We start from the raw sequence: 13,300 nt of genomic DNA, 5'->3' as shown, positions 1-13,300 counted from the left end.
GGGGCCAAACAATGTTTAATTGGGGGAGGACCTATGGCCTCCCACACAACCCCAGGGACCGCCACCTCTCTAGGGATAAATTATATCTGTAGGTGGGGGGAATGCACAGCTCCCTTCCAGCCCTGGGACTGTCACCTTCCTGAGGCAAAACATTATTTTAATATGGGGGAGGGCCTACAGCTTCACCCTGAGCCCTGGGGTCCACCAACTCCCCAGGACTAAAATAAAAGAATGAAGGGCGTCCGTTGAAGACCCCCAGCTCATGGGACCACCAGCTTCCCAGGACAAATACAACATTGGTGGGGAGGCCACACCGTCTCCCTTGTGGAGCCATACATGGCACTGGGGACCACCCCCCACCCCAGGGCTGGCTCCTGATACCTCCTGAGATAACCCCCCTTGGGAGGAACCGGTGTGCAAACATAACATTGCTTTCTGCAAGCAGCAGCCCCTGCTTGTGAAAAGTGGAGTTTGAATCTGCTTCCCTGCACGCAAATATGTGAAACAGTTGAAAACTTTGTTCCTGCAGGCAGTGAACTGATATTTAAAGCAGCTCCTTGCTTGCGGGATCAGTGCTGACTTCCTCAGGATGTGGGAAGAAGGCTAGGACTGCCGTGGCTTTCAGGCTCTCCCTGCTGTTCTGTCACTCTCTCACTCTCTCTCTTCCAAGATTGTTATTGCAATGGTTTCTCCATGCAATAACTTCAAAGTGTCACACAGGCAACATGTTTGTTTCAAACGGTATAGTTATGTTTTGATGAACAACAGACCAGGAAACCTCTGGCCTAGTAGTAAGGCTATTGGACTGTCACTCAATAGGTTGAAAGTTCAAATGCTAGTTTCCCATGGCAGTGTGTCTGTTTATTATCAAGTGATATAACTCTTAAACATTTCTAGTAATGTAACATTTAAGTTTTTTTCCAATCAAAATCAATGGGCTGAATATCAAAGGTGATTCTGGACAAAGTACAGTAAGCAGTCACTTCTAGCCTAGTGTTTGATGTCTTAAACCCTCATACTGAAAGTAGAGGGTTTCATTCTATGTGAGTCTGTGGTCAATTCCCTATTCTTGTTTCTTTTCAACTTGAAATATTTGAGGTACATATTGAAAGATGATCTCACTTTTTATAATTGACAAATACATTTTCCTTTTGAAATTGTCCAGAAATATCTCATTCTAAGTATATACTTCAATAAATCCTAATAAACTCTCTTTCTCTCTTCTTCTCACTCCCTTTGTCTCTTTCGCTCTCTCTCTCTCTCTCGCGCTCTCTCTCAATTTCTCACTTTCAATCTCTTTCTCTAAATCTTTGTCTCTCACTCACTCTCTCACTTTCTCTCTCTCTCCCTCTTCCAACCCATAATGGGATAGAAGAGAGAGAAAGAAAGATTTTTATTGCAATGCTTACTCTATACAGTGACTTCAAAGCGTCAAACAAGAAGGATGTTTGGTTCGAATCTCATAGTTATGTTTTGCTAAAGAGGTGACCAAGATAACTTTGGGCCTATTGGTAAAGCTCCTGGACTGTCACTCAGTAGGCTGGAGGCTCAAATCCTAGTGTCTCATGGAGGTGTCTGTTTATTTTCTAGTGTTCTGATGCTTAATCATTCCTAGTGATGGAAAATGTAAGGATGTTTTTCCCCATCAAAATCTTTGGGTTGAATGTCAGAGCAAGTCTGGACACTGCACAATTAGGAGTCGCCTATGGCCTAGTGGATAAGGTCAATCTAGGTTAGTCTCAGGTTATTTTCATGCAATAGTTTTTTTTTTAACTAGAAATAATTAAGGTGCATACTGAAAGGTGGTCTTGCTATTTTTAATTGACAAATACACTGTTTTTCAATTTTTCTGAAAATATCTAATTCTAAGTATGTCATTCTTCAACATTAAAAATGTCTCTATCTCTCTCACGTTCTCCAAAAGTTGTGTATGGCACAAGGTTGAGTGGCCAGGACCTGTGGCCAACTGAAGGCTGTGTACAGCGCAGAGTTGGGTGGTGAAAGGGGTTGGCTGAAGGGCCTGGCCATCAAGCCGGTAGCCTCAACCCCAAACTATTATGATGTTTCCACCAGGCTGAACAGCAGAAACCAACATATTAAAATGTTTCTACCTGTCAGCCCAGTGGAAACAGTGCAGCAGCATTGGCTTCGGCTCCCTTAGGGAGCTGTGGCAATGCCGTCACACACAGCACCAGTGCACATTAAGAGAGTGCTGTCAAGGAGGCCTCTGCATTGCCCGCGACATGGCTATGGGCATTGCAGGGCCCTCGTGACACCCTAGTACTGCCTCTCTGCCAACCTTTTCGTGGCAGAGACCCCACCTTGAAAAGGCTGACCAAAAGGGAAGTCGTGATCAGCACTTCGGTGCCAAACTTGCCAATGCTGTGGATGACCATAACTTCAATCGTCGCCAATCCGTCAGAATCCCTCATCCTGGCATAGGCCTCCTGGTCAAAATCGCAATAGGGCACTTAATAATTAAGGAACACAATACTTTCTACAAATAATGTAATGTAATAACATACATTAATACATACAATTAAAATACACCCAAAGTGACACAAAAAACAGAAATATATATCACGTCAGAACAGAAAAGATAATTTCAATCCACTGTTAAATACAATATGTGACCCCAAAAATTCAATTTAAATTCACAATAAACAATAAAAACAACTGTAATGCAATCTCACCAACGAATTAGGGAATTAGTCAAAAATACAATATGTAAGGAGCAGAATATTTCAGTATTTACCACTGCAAAACACTAAAGCTGCACGACAACAACATCCTACAGGTTTAGCAACAACAAACCAAAAAGAAAAAAAAAACTTCACAAGTAAGTAAAATACTTATTTTAACAAAGTGAAAAATAACTTATTTAAATAATGTAAAAATACAAATTGCTAAAAAGCACTCTATTTTTATTAATTTACCAAACATAACACAATATACCATCTACAACCTACAGACCCATGAATAAAATCAAACAAACACCTGGGAAAAGTTGTATAAAAAGTGAAATCAACCCCCGTCTGAAATTCAGCTAAAACTTAAGTGTAAAAAATAAAAATAAAAGCCCTCAACTTCTATGAACTACCCACAAATAAATGTTTAAAATATAACTAATGAGGGTTTCCCCCCAAAAAAGGAAATAACAAGAAAATAAAAGAAAATAAACCACCAGAGCCACATTGAAACACCTTCAAAGAAAAGAACTACAATCATTGCCAACAATACACATGTAAGTATGAAATGCAAAATGATTGTTGTAACATTTAAAGTATATTTACAACGCAGAATTTAAATTATTAAAATTAATTTACCTATACTATTACATTATTTTCAGACAGAAAGAAAAAAAGAGCAAACTATAACACACCACAGAAAGGCAAACAATTACTTTCGTACATGAGCTACACTTACAGCAAGAACGCACAAACACCAAAAAAGCTAATTAGAAATGTACAAAATACTAATCTAATGCATGTTATGAAGGGCTACTATGGAAAATTATATTTCTATTAAGGGGAGAGTATTACAACCACTCTCAAATGCTACTGAAATTGAGGTAAGGTAAGTACTTCATGGTTCAAAAGAGGCAAGTACTAGTTCCTGGGAGCCCATAAATATAATTCTAAACAATGTTAGGTCCTGATTTGCCAAGGTAAGCTAACACTTTTGTGCAAGCTTATGATTGTTTGCTATTCACAAGGAAATTGTATGAGTAGTATCTTAACGAGTGCAGAGTCTCTGTACATCCAAGGATAGGACAACTCTATCTCCACGCTTGTAAACATAACACTCGTAAAATATATTTTTGAATAGTAAACAAACAATAAAACTGTACAAAAGTGTATGATTACCTTTGTATTTCAGTCCCATATTTGCTAAAGTACCTGAACACATCAATCATCTATACCCAAAAAGCATAATAGCACAAATTAAGAATGTCACCATTTACTCTCCTGATGCCCGTAGAAGATACAAAGACATACAAATTCATGAACACTTCACCACACATAACAATGAACCTTCCTCCTGTATTGCAATGCAAATATTGACCAACACATTATTATATTTGCTACAGTAGAGCATTTATTAAGACTGAGCCAATATCAAGGATGAATGATGGTTGGATCATTCATAATGTACCCTAAACCATTCGCTCAGATATAAACCATACAAGGTGAACATCAAAACACTGCGGTGCCTCTTATGTATGCATTCCTACATAGTACAACAAAAAGAGGAACTTGACACAAACTATAAAACCACATTAAAATGAAAACAAAAAACTACTCCCTACATAAAATAATCATAGTCTTTGAACAAGCCATGATACAAACAATGCTTGAACCATATTCACAGTCATTCAAGGCTGTTACTACCACTTCAATCAAACATCTTCAATACATCTTCAGATATCTGCACCACATGTAGAATATGCAACAAACAGCTGGTTTGCTTTTGAAATAAAAAAAAAACCTAATTGTACTAGTTTATGTCCCTTTAACAGAGGTTGGTAACCACTGTGATTGTCACTTTGGAGACTCTTCGGTTGACAGACTGCACAACTCTGGATCCAGACGCCAACCCAAATTCTGAACATCAATATGAAAATCTACAACAGTACCATGGTTGAATAAGTCAGGATCAGCAAGGCACCTGCAGGATGGCATACTGCTTTCCAAGCCACTTTAGGGAGAACCCAACCTTTAATTGGTAAACAGACCAGTAGATTGTAAGACATGCTCCAATGTAAAGCTATAATCTTTATAAACAACAAAATAGAAAACTACTTAGACTCAATAGCAAAATCCCTATTCTGAAACACTATCCAAAACACCTTAATAAAGGTACACCCCTGCATACAAATAACATGAAAAAGACTGAGAAATAAAATACATGGGCCTGATTTAGAAAGTACAAGTTAGACCTAAAGTCTAACTTAGACCAAAAGTCTACCTTTACTACGTTTTGATATTCACAAAGGTTAAGTTAGGCCAAAAGTCTAACTTCACTAGCAGCAAAGTTACTAGTAGTAACTTATCTTTGTGAATACCAAAAAGTAGTAAAGTTAGACTTTAGGTCTAAGTTGTACTTTTGGTCCAACTTTAATTTTGTGATTACAGAAAAGTAGTAAAGTTAAACATTTGGTCTTAGTTAAACCCTTTGATCTAACATTACCTTTGTGAATTGGGCCCAATTTGGCAGCACATCAACAATCACAAAACACAACATTAGAAATAAGCTCAAAATGGAGCCAAATAAATCCAACTCATAGAAATGTAAAATAATACATTTTAATAACAGTACGTACACATACAAAATAAAATATACCATTCCCCACCCACAAAAAATATAAATATGTACACTTACATATCTGTAGTTGTAGACCTTTATTCACATCCATGTTGTCAAAGTATAATCCATCAAAAAGTCCAAAAATCCTCAGAAAAATACAAAAATACAAAAGTCCAATTTGAATCCAAAAAAATAAGTCGAAGTCTGACAGAACAACTGAAGCAAAACAAACCAAACAAAAAAAAACGCAGGAAAAGAAAAAAAACACTCCTGTAAACCCAAAAAGTCAAAGGAAATTTCAAATATTAACAATGTTTTGCTAGAAACCAAATAACTTTCTTTTAAAAGAATTTGAAAAGCACAGTTTCATGAATGAGTTCCTTAAAAACTGTAAAAAGACAGAGTAAACACACCCACATAAAACAATCTTTTCAAATACAACACAGACATTACATTATAACTGTAATAAATCCAAACTGCAACATGAAAATGTCTAAAATAACACTAGACCACTACCAAACTCTATGTAGGTCTAACACACAATACAGTTAACAGAAAACAAACTGAGGGCCTCATTACGAGCTTGGTGGTTGGACTACCAGACCGCCATAGTGACGGCCACCAAAGACCACCATATTGGCAGTCACCCAGACTGCTGTATTACGAGTTACACAGACAGGACCGACAAAAGTCAGCCAAAAATTCAAGACTGCCAGTCCTGTGGAGGGCATGGAATAGGTAGGCCGATCACCAGCACCTACAGGACATCGACCAACCACTGACCGTATTACAAGTCAAAGATTTGCAGTGTTGGCAGTTAACCAATGGCAGTCTGAACTACAGTGGTTCACAGTCACCACAGTTATACACAATACCACAGTGAATGGATTTGAAAACATCACAAGTGACACACATTGCCACACTCGAAACACCTGCAAAGCACACTATAAAAAACACCTCTCTACACACCACAATCCTTTGTATATACAACACAACACACCGTAGCCAGAGCACACAATAGAGAAAAGAAAATCAGACTAGGTACCCCTGCACTTTTCCCACATCACATACCACACCCTTCACACATTATTTTTCCAGGCAAATACATTTTGACTTCTCGTCTTCACAAACTCACCATCACTTGTTAATTTCAAACTATTCCCTGAGCACCACCATATCACCCCAGAAAAATCTGACGATGAGTGAAAAGTCATGATGGATGTAATCAGAAGACTAGAGCCACATTTATTTGGAACATTAGTCCAGCATGCTACTATTGCCAGGAAAATGGAAAGGTTTCAAAGGATAGTTCACAGAGTGAATTCTAAAGGCCCCACCCCAAGCACAAGGGACAAAATCAGGAAGAGATGGAATGACCTAAGGGAGAAGGTACATTCCATGGCACCAGCTGCATATCCAGAAGACTGGCAATGCCTCCCCCTCCTTCCTTATAAGTCGCATCCTGGGAGGAGAAGGTCTTGGCCATCGTTATACTGAGGGCTTGGCAGGCATACCTGGGGGAGTGGAGTCTGGTAAGTCACAACACTAAAATATCACCAAAATATATTGTCAAGCATGCTTACTGGTTCCCTTTGACCACCTTCACTATCACCCCACTCCCCAGCTCAGTTTCCACCTGCCCTTAGACCACTGTCTGGCATCTCACATGAGAACTAGAATCACCTGAGGGAACAATAGATGTGTACATTGTATGTAGTACAGGGATTGACAGCTCTAAAATTCCAAACAGGGACTGTTCTACAATTACCAAAACTAGAACAGTGTATCATGCTCAAATTTACCTTGTTTGGCAAATCCCTAGTGAAGTGTGCCCACCTGAGAGGATGACATTTGTAAAGTACAAGCACTGACAGGACTGCAACTCACAGCAGGCACTGCTCCCCCAAATCAAGACTCCAAAACTGTGTCCTCCCTCAAAATACATCTGTATACCAAATCATCACTAAATGGTATTCAAATGGGAGGAAACCATAGGTATAGTTAAATATAGTCCAGGGAGTTAAATGGCTGCATTTCACAGAAGGCTCCCTTACTGTCACCCCAAACACCAGTCTACTGTACACTTGCCAATATACCATTCTTTGGGAATTAACACATGAAGTACATTCATCTGGGGGGATGACATATAACAACTGTATGAAGTACAGGGTGGGACATGACTGCTAAGGCCAAGAGGCTCTGTTCCACAAAATCCAACACAAGCCCCATGTGTATCTGTCTCAATATCCTTTATTGTCAACTTGCAATGCTATGGTATACACCTAGGAGGATAACATATGTATACTGTGTAGTACTTGGAGTACATTACTGTAAATTCCAGGAAGACGAATCCCTGTAACTCCAATCACCAACTTGCAAATTAACTTTACTCACCTGAGAGGGACCAAGAGCCAGATCATGGTGCACTGTGTGATGTGGATAAACACTTAGATCCATCTTTAGCAGCTAAGCCAAGAGGGAATTATTAAGGACAGGAAGCACAGCTCAACCGGTGTGCACCCAAAAAAACATGAACCAAAGCCCTCAAGATGCGTCACCTAAATGGTATCGGCAGCAGATACATTCACAATGCACTGACCACACGTTGACTACAATCCCAAATACAACAATGTCCAGGGTCTGCCTGCATAACAGTGAATTAGGATTTAAAAGGATCAAAGCGATATCCTGCCAAGCCACAGTTTTGCCTGAATTGCTGGCAAGATGTAAGTCTATGACCATCTTCCCAAGTGCTAATGAACTCCTACATTCTGCAGCTGGTTGACTAAAATGGAATTGCCAGATCTCAGAAACGTAAGGTCTATACACCTGATAACGTGTGCCAGTCCCAAAAGGAAAAACTGCCAATCCAATGTGTACAGAGCGTTGGCTAAATGTCACTGTAAACTATTGAAGGCAGATGTCACAGCACAACCTGTAACATTGTATCACTCCCATCAACAGGTTTGACCTTCCACTGGGAACACAAAGACTGCTGAAGAGACTGCCACTACCCCCATGGATGAAACTCTCAGTGACAAAACTCCTGGATGTCTGATAAGTTGAAGTTGGTTCTGGCCCATCATGGCAACCTGGTCAGATGGTACCAGTGAGCCTCTCCATGACCATATCGACTTCTCCCAGCCCGGTTGTATTTACATTTCAGGCAGCCATTTGCCCCCCAACCTTTGTCCCAAGGACAGTGACTATCATCTTGTGCCCTCAGTCCAGGATCCTGAGTCACAGCAAAACACCTCCAACAAAGATTGTCCTGGAAACAGTGGTAGGGGGCAAACTGAGCCAAGGATACAGACAAGTGAGGGTAGGGTGCATGGGCGGGATGTTGTGGGCCAACTGCATGGGGCCACTGGGGAGGGTTCTGGCCAGGACACCATCAGCTAAGTCTTAGGAGCCTATCAACAATTCCAAGGTGTGATGGGCTAAATACTTATTGAACTCAGGGGAATCAATCAGCTGTAGAGGGACTTCTATCAAGAGTAATTGGAAAAGTGCAGGGGGAACATACACCATTCTGGCTGCCCTATAAGGGGTGTTAAGAGAGAATAACAGTGCCCTGATCAGGGACCACAATCACCACCAGACTATATCCTTTGGCCCGGAAATACCAGGCTCTTCTACAACAGTGGCAGCCATTGGAAGGGAGGCCCTGTCAGGGGAAGGACCTGCCTCAGACTTCCCTGCCTTTGTAGCTGCAGGACCCCCCACAAATGGGGACTTTTTAATCAAGACTCCAGGAGGTGCATATGGCAAAACACCAATGACTGCCAGCAAATTACCTCTTCCTGATTTCACTCCTTTGTGTGCTAATTGTTCAATCCGTTGACTGTTCTCCCACCATGTTCCATCTTCTATTGTAGTAGGACTTTGGACTCCAAATGCTGTGCCATCTACTAATAAGATTACGTTCACCACGACTGGTCCCCTCACTCTCATCTTCTGTAGCATGAGTTTCTTATGTCCTGCAGATATGTAAATAAACTCACCAAACAGAAAAACATTGCCTGCTTGCTTCTGTGCCACATAATGAAACGTTGAGCTTGTGATGCACATGAGGAAGACACAAGATGGTAATGGAATTAGGGATATGTCACAGGTGGTGCCATGTTCAGGCTAGGCATGCCAAAGCATCATCCCCTAGACCATTGAAAGTGTGTTGTCAGACCTTGTCCTATAGAATAGGCTAATAGTTTGGTGGATGTTGTCACCAGCTTGAGCATTGTCAGACCTTGTCCTGCAGAATAGGCTAAAAGATTGGTGGATGTTGTCACCAGCTTGAGCCTTATCACAAACCATAAACAGGTCTGCCAGCATTACCTAAGCCATGGCATAGACAAGAGGCAGTACAACAGTTCCTGATCATGGCTACATTCCATTATAATGACAAAACATCTGTGGGTATGTTACAACCTATGTCAGTGTGTTGGTACAGACACTCTGTCCTGCAATGAGGAAACACATCTACAGCTACCGACAGGTCATACAGGATCATTGTCAACACAATGTGAAGGGTGAATGCATGGATTGCACTTGATTAGAACATAGCTCAAGGCCATATGATCACACACATGTGACAACTAGACCAACACACCACATCAAAACAGTATATCCGCACTTCAGATGTTCATCCACACACTGTCCAAGCTTTGGCACATGGTTCATACACCTAAAATCTGTGACCAACATTACCTGGATCCATCCATGTCCTCTTCCTATGTCAGGATAGCATCAGATACCAGCCAATGTCATGACTCTGAAATGCTCACATGAGGATGGCATTGTGAAGGTACCTGGATGATGAGTAATACAAGGAGTTTAGCTTGGGAAGTTATGCCTATATACATAAGCTCGTATCAAACATTAGTGGATATACTTACATTGCAATGAGAATAACACAAACCCTGCAGATAATCAAGGTAGTGAAATGTTTAAGTCAGACTTAGCAAGCAAAGCTTTGATGTGTAAGGCAAAGTATTGCTTCTACAATCTGTAGGAAAAACACACTGGTCTACACATCCTGACAATTAAAGTTCCTTTTACAGTCACAGTGACAACATAACAACACTTACCTACACTCAGGTAAAGTAGTGATTGATGAGATCTTCCCAGAGTCTTCACCTTCCTCTTCATCACTGTTATCCTCACTTGGCATTTCACTATTCTTATCCGGGGACACTGCTGGGCTCCCCTCATCTGGAAGGTATGGGATATTCCTTTGCAGGGCAATGTTGTGGAGCATGTAGCCGGCCACAATGATCATACACACCTTTTCAGATGAGTAGAGGAGGGCTCCACTTTTCTTGTCCAGACAGTGAAATCTGACCTTCAGGAGCCCAAAAGCTCATTCCCTGACACCCTGTGTTCTTCCATGGGCACTGCTGAAGTTGACTTTCCCTGGTGTAGTTGGGTTCCTGCATCAACAACCAAGGACGGTTTGGGTATGCAGAGTCCCCTGTTATAGAATGTAACGTATGTGCAACTATGATTCCCTTGCATTAGGCTTGTTGCAGCAGGCATTGCACACACACAAAAAGAACAAACTTGACTTACCAACTAGCCAGACCCTCTATGGGTACAGTCATGAGCTTATTTGTGGATTGCGCTATTCCTCATAATTAAGGCATTAAAGACTGAACCTTGGATATGGGGACAGACTTGTGAAATGTAGAGATACCCAAACAAACCACTTGGACATTGATGGAATGGTAGTGCTTTACGTTGTGGTACACTTGTTCTTTGCCATGCATTAGGACCAAGGCAACATGTGTGGGATATGTGCCAAACCATTGAAGTCAGCCTTCACATGGGTCAAATCCTTGAGGAAAGCGGATGTAGCTGTCTAGTTGTTTCAACATTGCTGAAAGGTCATCCTTCATAACCGGACTGACAATAGGCTAGGACATTCCAGCAGATATGGCCACTGTGTTTTGGAAGTACCCTGTGACCAGAAAGTGCAACACTGCCATAACTTGTGCAATGGGGAGAATGCTATTTACATGACGAATGACAGACATCAGATCTGGCTCCAACTGATGACATAGGTCCACAATTTTTAGCCAATTCAGACAGTGGATCTGGATGATGTGCCATTCTTCCATGGTCTGAACGTCTGGCAGAGGACGATAGACAGGAGGTTGTCTAAGCCTTCCCCTTCCTGGGTATCTAGGTATGATTAAACATGAGTATTGTCATTATTCAATGTGTCTCTTGCAATATACAGGATGCATATCAATATTAAAATATGACAAGGCATGTATTGAGTTTTGGACATGATACACAGTACCCATCACAACTGATTATCACACAGCCATCACCTGTCACCCCCTTTCTTTGACATACATGTGTACACATGTGAATGGTCATCAACAATTGTGCAAAAAAGCATGCCTCTCGGACTGTTACTTGATGTCCCAAGCATTGAAATGACCTTTGTTAATGCAAATCACAATATAAATGCCCAGCAATGTACGACAATGGTGTCTGAGTAGAAGGGGCTGCATGACTGGAAAAGACAATCAGTTAATGATGCAAAGCCCAACTATTTTGAAGGTGTGACACATTTGTGGGAGCCATATAACACATTTCACGCCTCTAAAATGGTGGATGATTGACCTACTCCACAAGACATGGAGGGGCTGCAGGAGCAGATGTTTGAGGTCTGACACCTGTAGGTACAGCTCTATGGTACATTAAAGGAACAGGTAAGTGCCTCATCTGCATTGTTTTCTCTGTATTTCAACATATGTTCCCTCCTCACAGGCTAGAATGTGACCGTGTGTGACATAATGTGAACCCTAAGCACTTTAGGTGTATCCAGTGTGCATCAATGGGGGAATCATTGTGCATGTAATTGTGTTCAGTGCCATGTGTTAATCTCTGATACAATGTTGAGAGACTAAGGGGCAGATGTAGCAATGGTTTAGCGAGTCGCAAACGGCAAAAATCGCTGTTTGCGAGTCGCTAAAGCCACATTGCTCTGTAGAAATGCATTTTGCGAGTCGGAACTGACTCGCAAAATGAATTTACGACTCGCTAATAGGAAGGGGTGTTCCCTTCCTATTAGCGACTCGCAATGCTATGTATATTCATTTGCGACCGCGATTGCGGTCGCAAATGAAAGTGCAGTTACCATCCCCTTGAAGTGGATGGTAACCCAGGCGCAAACGGGAAGGGGTCCCTTTGTGTCTGGAACAAAAAATAATTTTTCAGAGCAGGCAGTGGTCCAATGGACCACTACCTGCCCTGAAAAATACCGAAACTAAAGGTTTTGTTTTTTTTACAAAGTGCAGCTCGTTTTCCTTTAAGGAAAACGGGCTACACTTTGAAAAAAAAAGACTGCTTTATTGAAAAGCAGTCACAGACATGGTGGTATGCTGTCTCCAGCAGGCCACCATCCCCGTGAGTGCCCTGAATCGCAATGGGGTCGCAAATTGCGACCCACCTCATTAATATTAATGAGGTGGGTCTTTGCGACCCCATAGCGACTTGCAGAAGGTGTCTGAGACACCTTTGTTCATCCCAAATTGCGACTTGCAATTTGCGAGTCACAGGGACTCGCAAATTGCAAGTCGCAATTTGGGAATTTGCTACATCTGGCCCTAAGTGTACCCTGATCCAGCTTGTGTTGGAGACACATAACTAGGTGAGGTGACATAACAGCCATCCCTAGACATCTCTTACAGTATGAAAATCATCAATGTGAGAGTACATATATTTGAAAGACACCATGAGCATTCTATGCATGTTGTCTGTGTCAGTTTTGTGTAACACAAGCTATGTATATGGTGCCACAGACATTTCAAATCACATCTGTCCTTGCTAAACGGTTGTTTGGAAAGCATATCATGACTTACTCTTCCCCTCAGGTTGGCACAAATACACCACATGCCAATTGACTGTTGGATACATGATGTACTGTCACACATGGAGGTGTTGGAAATGGAGTTTAATATAGATCTGTCTGCTCACCCTGAAG

This window comes from Pleurodeles waltl, chromosome 2_1 (genome assembly GCF_031143425.1).
Source record: "Pleurodeles waltl isolate 20211129_DDA chromosome 2_1, aPleWal1.hap1.20221129, whole genome shotgun sequence".
Classification (NCBI taxonomy): Eukaryota; Metazoa; Chordata; class Amphibia; order Caudata; family Salamandridae; genus Pleurodeles; species Pleurodeles waltl.
This window is presented reverse-complemented; position numbering follows the sequence as displayed.